The sequence below is a fragment of the Camellia sinensis genome, chromosome 7 (genome assembly GCF_055761805.1).
Source record: "Camellia sinensis isolate YWXY chromosome 7, ASM5576180v1, whole genome shotgun sequence".
In the NCBI taxonomy this organism is placed as follows: domain Eukaryota; kingdom Viridiplantae; phylum Streptophyta; class Magnoliopsida; order Ericales; family Theaceae; genus Camellia; species Camellia sinensis.
The window spans coordinates 22,243,287-22,257,477 of NC_138967.1; the positions used below are offsets into that span (position 1 = coordinate 22,243,287).

The 14,191-nt window shown below is 37.8% G+C and overlaps 1 long non-coding RNA gene across 1 annotated transcript; it reads right to left on the reverse strand.

Annotated features, from left to right (window-relative positions):
* Window positions 1-1,014: 1,014 nt before the first annotated feature.
* On the reverse strand, window positions 1,015-3,551 carry LOC145794609 (uncharacterized). Its single transcript, XR_014334527.1, has 2 exons — window positions 3,321-3,551; window positions 1,015-1,313 (listed from the first exon to the last, which is right to left on the reverse strand). It is a non-coding gene; the product is annotated as an uncharacterized LOC145794609 (long non-coding RNA).
* Window positions 3,552-14,191: the final 10,640 nt, after the last annotated feature.

Below are 14,191 nucleotides of genomic sequence, written 5' to 3' on the forward strand. Positions count from 1 at the left end.
GAAAAGATGTGGTGAATCTGCCTAATTGAGGGCATGGAAATGTGTGTGTTGAGAGCACTAAAGTTCTCATTTGCTGTGATCCTATTTGTAAGCCAAGGGCTATGTATGTATGGGTTTGAATAACCATTTTGTGTATCGGGCTTAAGCCTTGGAAAATTGTAAACCATTGGGCGTGCTTATTTGGTTATTTACTTCTTGTTGAATCAATGTAATATTGCATGAGGAACTATTATTATTATGTAATGCAAGTATGGGAAATTATATTTGGTTTTCCTTTAAGAGAGCCATGATTGTTGCATCATCATTTGAGCTAGAAATTTGGGGCGTTATAAATTGGTATCAGAGCTACCAGGTTTGAATAGTTTGAGCTCATGGGAAGTGGTTGTTTAACCATAGTGGGTTCATCTATCATGCTTAGGAAGTGTTATGCATTTTGCGACTATGTAATAACATGCTTATGTGACTAAATGGGTATGGGATTGGACTTTTGGGATGTTATTTACACCTGTTAAATTCCTTGAGGTCTCATTAGAAAGGTAGTTTGATCAATACTCATTCTACTAAGAATTCTTGGTTTTTCGTGGGACAAATTTCATCATGAAAGAATGATCAGTATGTGTTTACATGGCTAAGTGCTTATGTGTAGTGAAATTGAATTGTGTATATGGTAGAGAAATATATGGAATTGTTGTAGTTGAACGTGTGAGTCAAGTTACGAGCACATATGAGTTAATGTGCTAAATTATTTCTCTTCTGTCCTTTATTAGGATGTCAAGAAGGGGTCAAGTCCATGGTGGTAGAGGTGGGACGCATGGTAGGGTTCGCCGAGGTGTGCATGAGGTACCGGTCCATAGGGTTTCGGTGCAAGAAAAAGGGTTCGGGCAAGCTAATATGGTCGAGCAAGCAGGCCAAGCTAATGTGGCCGAGCAGGTGGGACAAGCGGGTCAAACCGCAATAGGGGCCCTAGCCCGAGAAATGGCGAGGGCTTTAAGGGAGTCTATTGTCATGCTCGTATTTTATTACTCAGATAACCTTACCAATATTCATTAATTAAGTCCATTTACAAATGACATTTCATCCTTGGATGAAATGATGAATAATTAAATATACATATTCCCTCTTATTATACAACAATGACATTTACATACAAATAAAAGAAATGCCCTTAGGCTTATAATAAAAGAGAGGACACTACTCTTTACAAAAAAATAGCACTCGGCCAAACAACAAATGAAGTAGTACAATCCATCACTCCATTACACTTATGAAATCGTAAAACCCATTGTTTGATCTTCAAATCTGAAAAGCATTCCCTGTACACATGTACAGGCAGAGGGTGAGCAAAGCCCACCGAACAATCTCGTATTAAAACATTAAAAGATATGCAGGGACAAAGATACTTATACATATACGTGAAATCATATCATGTCAAAACTATATGATTTTATTGCATAATCTCTTAAATCTAAGGCCTGCATATTCATATGCCACTAAGACCAATCTTATTCCATTTTTCTTCAATTCATTTCCAGTTCATATATGCTACTCAATTTATGAGTTAAATTCTTCATCTTTCAACAACCAAAATGAGACTACAACTCAGTGGTTTTCTAACTATGGAAAACACACATAAACACTTCAATCCTGCCATTTTACGGATATTTCATCCAAAGGAACCGGCACCCATTTATATATGAAATTTCGGGTCTTTCACCAAGGACACTCTGGCCAACTTACTTTAAAATGGAGTCCATCCCCTTTTTCCTCCCAAACAAATATACATTTGCAATGTATTTATGAACATAATCACATATGGAGTACATCCCCTTTCTTCTCCCAATAAACATATATATACAATGTATTTATAATATAGTCATATATGGAGTACATCCCCTTTCTCCTTCCAATAAACATACATAGACAATGTATTTATAACATGGTCATATACAATGAAACCAACAATGGATTAGCATTAAATCGTCTAATCCTCATGCAATTTCTACAACAATCATAGCTATCCTCCACCGACAGCCCAATACAATTATTTCTAAAGAGATGTTCAATTTCAAAATAAATATTTTACTCAAAACTTACATAGATGAGACATTACATATCCAATATCACCATTTATAACCAAACCTTCCAATTTCACATTTTCAATGTTAATTCCATTATTTATGCTAAATAATGATTTAATCAAAATTAGGGCAAATCCCCCTCTTTCCAAATATCAACCCAATTCACCAAAATCAATTATTTTGGCACAACATGTTCATATATTTAAGCCTCATACTCATTTACCTCATATTCATCAAAATCCCTCTTTACATTTCACACCCAATTCCTAGATTTGTCCAAATCACAACCAAATCTCATCATCTACACACAATAGCAAAATAACTAAGCTAAAAATCATATTAGTGTAGAAAATCTCTACTTATTAAATATTACCATTTCCATCCTACTATGTCAAAAGTTATGGTATAATCTTAATAACACACTTTTAACCATAATGGGTATAACCTTTAACCAAAACTAATTTAATCCACTAAATTAGTAAGTTTATTATATTCCAAAATTTTCAAATTAATAATACTAAACCTAACTTCACATGTCTCATCCCTCAAACATAACTATATTTCAACTTAACCATTTTTCATACCAAGTTATTTAAAAAGGTAACATTTTTACCAAATTCTCTACCAATAACAATTTCATAACTTTTTCTAAAATTACTTAACCAACATGATATTTACATAAAAAATTATAAAATATTCTCAATAGTAACATCTTCAAGGTTATGAGTTTTAAAGTCCACATTTCACATTTTTATTTTCATAAAAATGAGCACAACTTAATCATCAACATATCATCTTTTATAAAAATATCATGAATATAATACTTTTAGAGTTTTTAATCCCAAAACAACTCTATAATTCCTACTTAAGCATTTACTCCATATTCCTCAACATTAATTTATTTTTCTCAAAAATAAATTCCAAATCAAAGATAAAAAAAAAAAAAATCAACTTTATATTTCTCAAAATAAATCATCTAATCATAATATGATGTAGACACAATCCATACAACTGTTAAATTCTATTTTTGGATTTCTTTTACAAAATTAACAACACAAAATGATTTTCTCAAAATCAATCTCAAAATACCAACATTCTTAACATTTCAACATAATTTTTCTTCCAAAAATTACCAAACAAAAATCTGAAAATATATCTATATGCAATAGCTCTTAAAATGATATATTTTCTCAAAATAACTCTAACATAGCTTTAATGTAAAAATATGAAGAAAGTCCCTACCTCAAATATGAAAAAAAGCAAATCTGAAAATGCAACATCATCGGATCATGAATCCGAGATCACCATTGCGAAGATCACGATGAGCTCTCCAACTTTCATATACAAAATTTTTGCAAAATCTCACTCTAAGGACTCACACTCTAAGCTCAAAGCTTGAGCAACAATAGAGGAAGAGAGAGAGAGAGAGAGAGGTGTTGATCCCCCCCAAGTCTATGTATCAGTCTGTGTCTCTCCATTATAGAGAGAGATGAGAGAATAAGATGCATGTCTTCTATCTCTTGAGTGCATCTGTAGGGCCTTTGTATTTTTTTTTTTTTTTTTTGGTTGAAGATCATCCTCCCTCTTCCTTTTTTTTTAAAAAAAAGTTCTCTGCAGAGCCCCCCTCTAGCCCTCACCATTACACCCAATCCATCTTTTGTTATTCTTTTTTTATCACCCACCAAACACCACCGAGAGAGAGAAAGATTGTGGCCATATATCTATTATATTCCTCACCACTATATCTACACCATCTATCTCCTTTCCAACTTTTATGATTATATTCCTAAGCATCATTCCACTCCGAAGACATTATGATTCCCACTGATCCTATCTCCTATCTTTTTTTATTATCTCTCCACCCACTCCATTTTTATTCACTACAAAAATATATAATTTTTCACCATATGAAACACACCATAAAATCAACTATCAAATATTTATTATAGTCCTATATAATAAATAATAACAACTCTCAATGTGGTTATTACCAATCACATAATTAAAAAGGACCAAATAATTAAACATGAATCATAAACAAATTCAAATTAAATTGAATCTAAATCATGGGTCTCATCCATAAGTCAAACATGATCCAATTATATACTAAAATAGACCCAACTAATTTATCTCAAATCATGGTCTAAACATTAAAAATTAAATAACAAAATTCTGCTATAAATTAAACTGAACACCAATCAGTCCGTGAATTTTCATAAAATAAATACTCATCATTTAATTCTGAAATTTTTATCCAACGTGCTAGACTCATATGGGAACAACAAATAACAATTGCATAATTTTCTAAGATCGGAAACTATTTTTAAAAAATACAAAACTGAACTGTTTTCACACAGAATTTACACAGCAATCAATTTCAAAAATTTGCTCAATTAAATTATGCACTGGCTATTTTTTTAAAAAAAATTATGGGTCATTACATCTATGAACTTGTTGAGGGTAGAGAATCAAGCCCGAGAGAACACCGTGGAGTGAAGGACGAGTTTCCTTACTAGAGAGTTTTTTCGGGCCAAACCAGATGAATTCCATGGTGGCCCCTAGCCCAAGAAAGCAGATGAGTGGCTCAAACAAATTGTGAAGACGTTTGAGATGCTTCATATAGATGATAGCGAGTTGAGGGTGACTCTAGCGAGTTACTACCTTAAAGGGGATGCGGGTCAGTGGTGGAAGTATGCCAAGGGTAGGGTGGAGCCATCATGGGAAGCCTTTATGGTTGTTTTCCAAGATAAGTATTTACCTCCCGTTGCTAGGGAGAGATTGAGGCAAGAGTTCAAAGACCTTAAACAACTCGACATGACCGTGGCCGAGTTCGATGCAGTCTTCTCTAGTTTATCTAGGTTTGCACCATAGTTGGTGGCAACGGAAGAGCGCTGTTGCATTGAATTTGAGAAAAAGTTGAAAACCAAAACTTTATTTAAGATTGTTGGGAACATGATTCGGAACTATGACCGTCTTGTAGAGTCGGTGGCATACGTTGAGATTTTCGTACAAGCCGAGGAGGAGAGGCTTCGAAGTTCAAGGCCTAGGGGCCAAAAGTCTCAAAGAGACTATAGGCAGAATAAGAAGAGCAAGGGTACTTTTTCATTCTAGCCACAACCACAGCAGTCAAAATCCACTTTTCCTTTGCCTAGTGCGGTTCTGAGGAAAAGTACATCTAGTGGCTTCACGTGTTTCAAGTGTGGCCAGCCAGGCCACAAAGCCTTTTTGTGCCCACAAAAGGATAGAGGACAGTTGATGTTGCCACCACCACCACCTAACCGATCTCAGAGTCAGTCTCAGTCTCAGAATGGAGGCCAGGGATTTAATTGTTCTCAGTGTGGTCAACCGAGGCATATGAAGAGAACTTGCCCTCAGTTGGGAGGCACATCTGGCGCATCAGGGTCGAAGCAGACTCAAAGCCACCATCAGGCTCATTCAGCTCAGGCTTCACAAGCTAATCAGGGAGCCACTTCGGTATAGTCGGTACAACAGGCCTATGCTCCGAGAGTGAGGAAAGTTAATCAAGGGCCACAGGGGCGCGTATATGTTGTTACCATGCCAGAGCAGTTGCTAGAATCCTCAGTTGTGAGAGGTATTTTTGTTGTGTGTAATTCTTTGGCTAAAGTATTGATACACACAGGTGCGTCTCATTCATTTATATCTACTGCATTTGCTTCTGCATTGGGGTTAGAGGTAGCACAGTTAGTGCCTCCACTCAGAGTAGAGTCACCTGTTGGGAGTACAGTTGATTTAGACCGGGGTTGTTGTGATTGTGAAATAGAAATTGACGAGCGTCAACTTCCGTTTGCTTTTGTGTTGCTAGATATGTCGAGTTTTGATGCCATTTTAGGAATAGACTGGTTGTGTTCTTATCAAGTTGTGATTGATTGTTACCGTCAGAGAGTTACAGTGTGCACTTCAGGTGGTGATTGTTTCTATTTTCGGGGGAACCAAGTTGATAGAGCCTTATTGCCAGTTGTTGACCCTCGTAATAGGAGCAAGCTTAGTGGCCTTCTTGCAACTTTCTTGGATAGTGAGAGTGACAAGGCTCGTGTTGAGTTACCAAAGGTAGTTTGTGAATACCCAGATGACTTTTCAGAAGATCTTACTAGTTTACCACCTCACTGGCAGATCGAGTTCTCCATTGAATTAGTGTCTGGCACGGCACCAATTTCCATGCCAGCGTATAGATTTGCACCCCGCCAAATTGCATGAGTTGAAGATTCAACTCCAAGAACATTTAGACAAGGGCTTTATTTGCCCTAGTACATCGCCTTGGGGAGCGCCGACTCTCTTTGCGAAGAAGAATGATGGGTCATTGCGGTTGTGTATTGATTATTGCAAGTTGAATAGAGTTACAGTTAAGAACAGGTATCCTCTACCCAGAATAGATGATTTGTTTGACCAACTTAGAGGGTCTCGTTGCTTCTCAAAAATAGATTTGAGGTCAGGGTACCATCAGTTGAGAGTCCAAGAGGAGGGCATTCAGAAAATGGCCTTTCGTACTCGTTATGGCCACCTTGAATTCCTTATCATGCCTTTTGGGTTAACCAATGCGCCTACTTCTTTTATGGATTTGATGAACAAAATTTTTTGGGAATACTTGGATTGTTTTGTGGTCATCTTTGTGGACGACATCTTAATTTATTCAACCTCAGAGGAGGAACATGAGGCTCACTTATAGGTAGTGCTTGAATTGCTTGAGAAACACCGTTTGTATGACAAGTTTGAGAAATGCGCGTTTTGGTTAACCGAGGTAAAATTTTTGGGGCACGTAGTGTCAAGAGAGGGGGTAACAGTAGACTCTTCAAAGAAAGATGTCGTACAAGATTGGGAACAACCTAAGAATGTTTTTGAGATCCAGAGTTTCTTGGGGTTAGCGGGGTATTATCGACGTTTTGTTAAGGACTTCTCTAGACTAGCTGCACCTTTGACTAGGTTGACTAGAAAGGGTATCGAATTTGTGTGAAGTGAGGCTTGTGAAAAGTCATTCCAAGAACTTAAGACAAGATGGACCACCACACCGGTCTTGATAATTCCGGAAAGGGGTTTGAATTACACTGTCTATTGTGATGCGTCCGGGGATGGACTTGGTTGTGTCTTGATGTAAGAGGGAAAAGTTGTGGCCTACGGTTCACGACAATTTAAAACTCATGAGAAAAATTACCCCACCCATGATCTAGAATTAGCAGCAGTGATTTTTGCTTTGAAAATTTGGAGGCATTACTTGTACGGTGAGAAGTTTGAAGTCTTCTCCGATCATAAGAGTCTAAATTATTTGTTTTCTCAAAAAGACTTGAATTTACGACAACGGAGGTGGATGGAATTTATGGAGGATTATGACTTTGAGTTACACTATCATCCGGGGAAAGCCAATGTGGTACCCGATGCTTTGAGTCAAAAATTTGTGAGTAGTTTGGCAAGTGTGGCCATTCGGGGATAAGATATGCTAGATGCTATTGGCAAGTTTGATTTGCACTTGGGTGAGTCCAGAGAGAGTGCTACCTTGTTTACTTTGAATGCTCAACCTACCTTGGTTAGTAAGGTTATAGAGGCACAACGAGGAGACCGTGATGTGGAATCAATCCATGTTAAGATTTCCAATGGGAAGGAAGAGAAAGGCTTGAACGTTCACTCGGATCTGAGTGCATGTTTCCTAGACCGTTTGTTTATACTAGATTCTTGTAGAGAGGAAGTACTTCGGAAGTTCCATCACTCACGCCTTGCGGTACAACCGGGAGGCACTAAAATGTATCATGATCTTAGTCGTCAATTTTGGTGGAGAGGTATGAAACGGGATGTCGCTTTATTTGTATCGAAGTGCCTTACTTGTCAACAAGTGAAGGCCGAACACCAAAGACCAACGTATTTGTTACAACCCTTACCAATAGTCGAGTGGAAATGGGAGCGTGTTACCATGGATTTTGTAGTTGGGCTTCCTAGAACAAAACGAGGCAATGACGTTGTTTGGGTGATTGTTAATAGCTTGACTAAGTCTACCCATTTCATTCCGATGTGCACCAGTGACTCAGTTGAACGCTTGGCAGAGTTGTACATTAGAGAGATAGTTCGACATCATGGAGTCCCTGTGACTATTTTGTCAGATAAGGATCCTCGTTTTACTGCCCGGTTGTGGCAAAGCCGTCAAGAAGCATTGGGAACTAAGTTGACTCTTAGCACCGCTTATCACCCTCAAACCGATGGGCAGTCAGAACGTACCATTCAGATTTTGGAGGACATGCTTAGAGCTTGTGTCCTTGATTTTAAGGGGCCTTGGGAAAGGCACTTACCATTGATTGAGTTTGCTTACAACAATAGTTACCAAGCTAGGATTGGGATGGCACCGTTTGAGGCCTTATATGGCCGACCTTGTAGATCACCGGTTTGTTGGGCCGAAGTGGGTGATGCATCGTTACTAGGTCCGAAAATTGTTAGAGAGACAACCGAGAAAGTTGTTCTCATTTGGAAGAGGTTAGCTACGGCCCAAAGCCGACAAAAGAGTTATGCCGATAAGAGGAGACGACCTTTATCTTTTGAAGTTGGTGACCATGTGTTTCTAAAAATCTCACCAAGGCGGGGTTTTATGAGATTTGGTAAGAGTGGTAAATTATCTCCAAGGTTTATTGGGCCTTTTGAGATCTTAGAGCGAATTGGGGAAGTGGCATACCGGTTGGCTTTACCACTACAACTTTCGAGAGTTCACAACGTATTTCATGTATCTATGCTTAGGAAGTATGAACCCAACCCTTCTCATGTTCTTGATTGGGTTGACTTGGAGGTAGATGAGGATGCCTCTTACGAAGAGCGACTGGTTCAAATTTTAGATACCCGGGAGCAAGTGCTACGAGGTAAAACTATACCGTTGATAAAGGTGTTGTGGAGACACTATGGGGTTGAAGAAGCGACGTGGGAACGGAAGGCGAAAGTACGCTCTAAATATCCAGATTTGTTTGAAAATGCTCAAGTTGCTTTTCTTTGTAATATTCCCTAGTGTTGGGGGAAACGTATTTAAAGTTGTTAACCACATGTTTATATGTGCGTTGTTGTTTTAAGCATAAGGTTGTTGAGAGTTGTCATTATTTTTGGAAAATTTCATGTTTATGCATAATTGGGAGGTTGTTGTTAATGAGAAACCATGGTGGAATTTGGTAGAGAGTTAGTATTGTGATTTGAAAATGAAATAGCGTGGCTTTAATCGCTAAAAACCCCTTTGTTTGGGTAGTTTGATTTGAAATTTTGGAGACGAAATTCTTTAAGGGCGAAAGATTGTAGCGATCTCGATTTCGATCCTTCTTTCATGTTTTGCCACTTCGACTGGGCCGGTCGGGGGTCAAGCTGCCCGGTCAACTCGCAGGGGTCCAGGGGCCAACACCCCTTGGCGGGTCCTAAGGCAGCGCCCTGGCAAAATTGAGGGGCAGCGCCCCCAAAACAAAATTGCAAAATGCATTCAAAGTTGCTTGCTTGCTCGAGCGGCCGTTTATGCGCTCAAGCAGATAATGTTGGGTTTCAGATGTTTGACCAGTTTGCAAAAGTATTGGGTTAGTGTATTCTACGCTCGAGCGGACCATGTTATATCAGTTCGTGAATCTGATATTTCATATCACTTTTCAATCCTCTCTCTCTCTAAAACTCTCCAGAATTCTAGATCGGGAGCTTCTCTCTTTAGAAGTCATCTTCTCTCTTTGATTTCTCCAAATCCATTGGGATTTAGACCTAAACTCTTCACCAAAGTCGGTTATCTAAGAGAGGGCTACGTTGTGTACGATGGAGATCGAATTTCATCGTCATTGATTTTGGGGTTTTCAATTCGTTTCTTCTTCAAACTTGAGGTAGGGATTTCCTTTGAGTTATATATAAGTTTTTGCAAGATCTACATGATTTTCGAAATCATCCTTTAATTAGCTTTGAGAAATTGATTGTTGATTTCAAGAAGATGAGTGATTTTGAAAGAGGGTTTAATTTCTTTTCCTTTTAAAATAGAAATTGAAGGTTTTGAACCATATTGATTGAAGAAAGATGATTTTGGGGAGATTCTTCTAAGTATTTTGGAGATGAGTTGTAACGCCCTCAAAATACACCCATAATATATAACATTGACATGCATTAATAAAAGAAAACCAACCATTATACTATTCATCAGAGAATTCTTATTGAAAAGCATTACATGTAACATCAAAAGTAAATGCTCTACGGGCTTACATCTTTCCAAGCCAACACTAGGACACAAAATGTGAGTACTAACTCAACTACAAATTAAGCCCTTGGCTTGATTGTTTACATGTAATATCAAATAAAATAAATAACAACTAAACTAAACAGAGTCTTCAACTCCAACTCCTTCCAAGCTAAGTCCTTGGAGGTAGCATATCACCTGAACCTGAAAATGATGTTCCCGTATAGGGTGAGCCACAGCCCAGTAGAAACATACTAAACCAAATATAAGCATTGAATAAAGCAATAGTATTCAATAGATGGTTAACACAACTATTCACTTTCCCAACATACAGTTTCATGACATTAATGTCGATGACACGTTTCATTTTCCATTATTTGTTCAACTTTCCATTTATATCAATATGGCTCAGAACCTGGCCAAACTATAACAGTGAACTAAATATCACATTAACATTTCTTCCAATATCAACAAAACAAATGAGACTAAGGCTCATACCAAAACACTTCCATACTTCCCGTTTGATACACATTTTAGTGCTGTATCAACAACATGCAAAAACACTTCCATAAATCAATAAGCACACATATAGTGGTGCTAATGGAGTCCATCCCCTATCTCCTCCCAAACAAAATCCGGTTTAGAGGTCCATCCCCTATCTTCCCCTAAACCGTGGAGTACATCCCCTATCTCCTCCCAAACAAAATGCATATACAATGTATTAAACACTTGGCATATACAACACACAATCAATACACGTATTTTCTGTATTAATTCAACAGTCAAAATCAACGACTTAACCAATGTGATTAGTTTCAGTTTTTCCTAATCCACATGCAATGTCTACAACAATCACGACTATCCTCCACCGATAGCCCAAAATAGTTATTTCTAAACAGGAAATAAATGAATCAACTAATATAATTCCAACATTTTCATAGGTGAGTGATTAAACAAATCAACTACACCATTTAATTAATAAATTCCTCAATTTCATGAACTCAACTAAATTCTCCAATTTTCCCTAAATTAATTATACAAATTAATTTATTACAACAATTAGAGTTTTTTCCAAAATTACCAAACAACCCCCAACATATCAAAATACCAAAACTTAGGACAAAACCTATAATATGGAGTAGGAAATCCCCACCTCGAAGTGAAGAACTCAAACGAAGATGATGACCAAAGACCAATGTGCTCCAAATCCCAAGTTTCTCAGATTAAAACGAAGCCCTCAACCCACTCTATCTTTTTAATAAAGGACTAAGGTTAGATACTCACCCTAGGTAGATCAATTCTTAGAGAGAAGACAAGTTTAGAGAGAGAGAGAGTTGGCTCTAGGGTTTCAAAAGAAAAGATGATGAAAAAATCATGTTTAACCTGCTGCTGCCTACTGATATATAACAGGCCATTAGGACCTTATAGTTACACCAAAAATAATGACCATTAAACAAGAAAATGGTTACACCAAAATAATGACCATTAACCAAGTTCATGAATTCTATTTAACCTCCATTTATGACCAAGAGGTTACCAAAGTAATGAAACCCCATAAATAAATATAAGATATTAAGGATTGGTCACTCTAATGGACCACTAATAAGGATAGTAACTGAACCACTAATAAGGATATTAAATGAACAAGTTTGTAACCACTAATAAGGATATTAAATGAACCATTATGAAAATTTAATGGACACTAACCCTTGGTTTCCAAACACAACCAACCTGTTTTAAACCTACCCAACACGACCCAAGACTCATATACAAAGAGTAAAGGATGGAAATGGGAAAAAGACAACAACACATCCACGGAACCGAGTCTGAAATACAATTAAACAATGAAGGGAAAATCGGGATCGCTATAACCTCCCCCCCTTAAAGAATTTCGTCCCCGAAATTAGGTAAATAAATTTCAACAATATGATTTCTCAATTCTCAACAATATTACAATTCAATATTCATCAACCTGACCTATTACCGGTTATTCTATCTCTATTCAAGAGGCAAATCACAACATATAACATAGTTCACAATTCCATAACATATTCAATGCCAATAATATATTTGCATTTCTACAACACATTTAACATATACAATGCTAAATTAAACTTTTATTTCCAAGGCATGACCAACCATTAGCATACTTCCAATAACCAAAACATACTTAATGTTTTTCAACTTAAGACACATTCAATGCGCTTAAAGTTTATCAGTACAACAAAATTCCCAATACATGGTTAAATATTAACAAACAAGTCCAGATACTTCTCACGGACATCCAACTCACGTTCCCAAGTGGCTTCCTCCACCCCGTTATGTTTCCACAACACCTTAACTAATGGAAAAGTCCTGCTTCACAAGACTCGATAACAAAGATAACAGTATGACACAATCAACCACTATAGTGTTCTGAGACATCCACCACATCTCGACTACTGACAATACTCAGACCAGTATCTAGTACTTAATACCTCAACATAGGAAACACGAAAACATTCGTACACCAGGCCTCCGGTCAACTTTCACAGAACGAGGACGTAAAACGAGACATGGGTAATGAACAACATACGAACCAAGCACTATCACGCATCGTACTAGGCAAAACCTCCTCACTTATTGCAAGTTATCTTACGCCCATACTGAATCCCTCATTCAGGGATTTCACTCACCTCGACTGAACTTATAATAACAAAATTTGCATACTCATTCCCTCGTACCGAATTAGCTAACAAGTGTTTACCACGCCGCGACACTTATCACTACCACGTAACTGTTCGTACCGAACACAAGCAAATGTAGTACCTTCATCCCTTAATGACCTATAGGGTCTACTCTTTATTCCGCATCCTACTTGTCACTCGTCTTGAGAGTACAATCAAGACACTAAGCCTCCGTGCCAAATTATTTGCCACCACTACCACTGAACCACTGCTTAGAACCAAAGGCGCAATCGCATGTCGCCGACAAGGCTTTCAAAGACGCACCATCCTAACTCTCCAGAAGAGTAAGAGTCCTCACCCTCATCGCTATCAACTCAAACCTTCATCTGCAAACACCGTACCATTGTGACTCTACTCACAGGTCACACCCTAACCACGGGTTAGACACCCAACCAACCCTACCGACAACATCTCCTAACCTAACTAGTATTAAGATACACACCTAATGTATTTAAACATAGCAAAAGAATCCTGAAACTTAAGAGAATATCCATTATACTACTACCCGGGATATAATACCAGTTGCTCACAACACGCCACTCCCCGATGCCAACAACCACAATCTTAACAAGGGCTAACACTCCCTCAAATGAGACAACCATTCAGTACGTATGCAAATTCGGCAACGTCACCTACCATGAAGGTGTAAGTCTACTCCTAACGAAATTATGCGTTATGCCTCCGTAAAACATCATGCTAAATATACAAGACCTAGTAGTAGTCGCACACTTCACATCCTCTCGAAGAGTTCTCACGACAGTTGGCCACAAACTCTACCACTCACACAAGATTAAATAGGTAACACCCTTGAAATTTCGCACACCCGGCAAGTATAACGGTTCTCGCCCCATAGTAGTCCTGACTAAGATACGCATCCCTCAATAATTCTTTCTAATTTCAAAACATGGCTCACCAGCCCTCATTCTCCCAAACCAAATCGCACGTATACCGATGCAGTGTTACAAATATTTTACGGTTTCACAACTTGTCACATTAATAAAACTTTAGAGCCACAACATGTTCCAGTCCGCCTAACCCAAGGAAATTAATAAACACAGACATATATATATATATATATAAACAAGCAGTTTTGATGTTTCAATATTCCCAAAACACATTGGTTACACAACAGAACCCATGATTTCAAAATGATAATTCACCGATTACAAAACGGATTAGTCAAAACAAAACCATACTATTGGTACTACCACTGT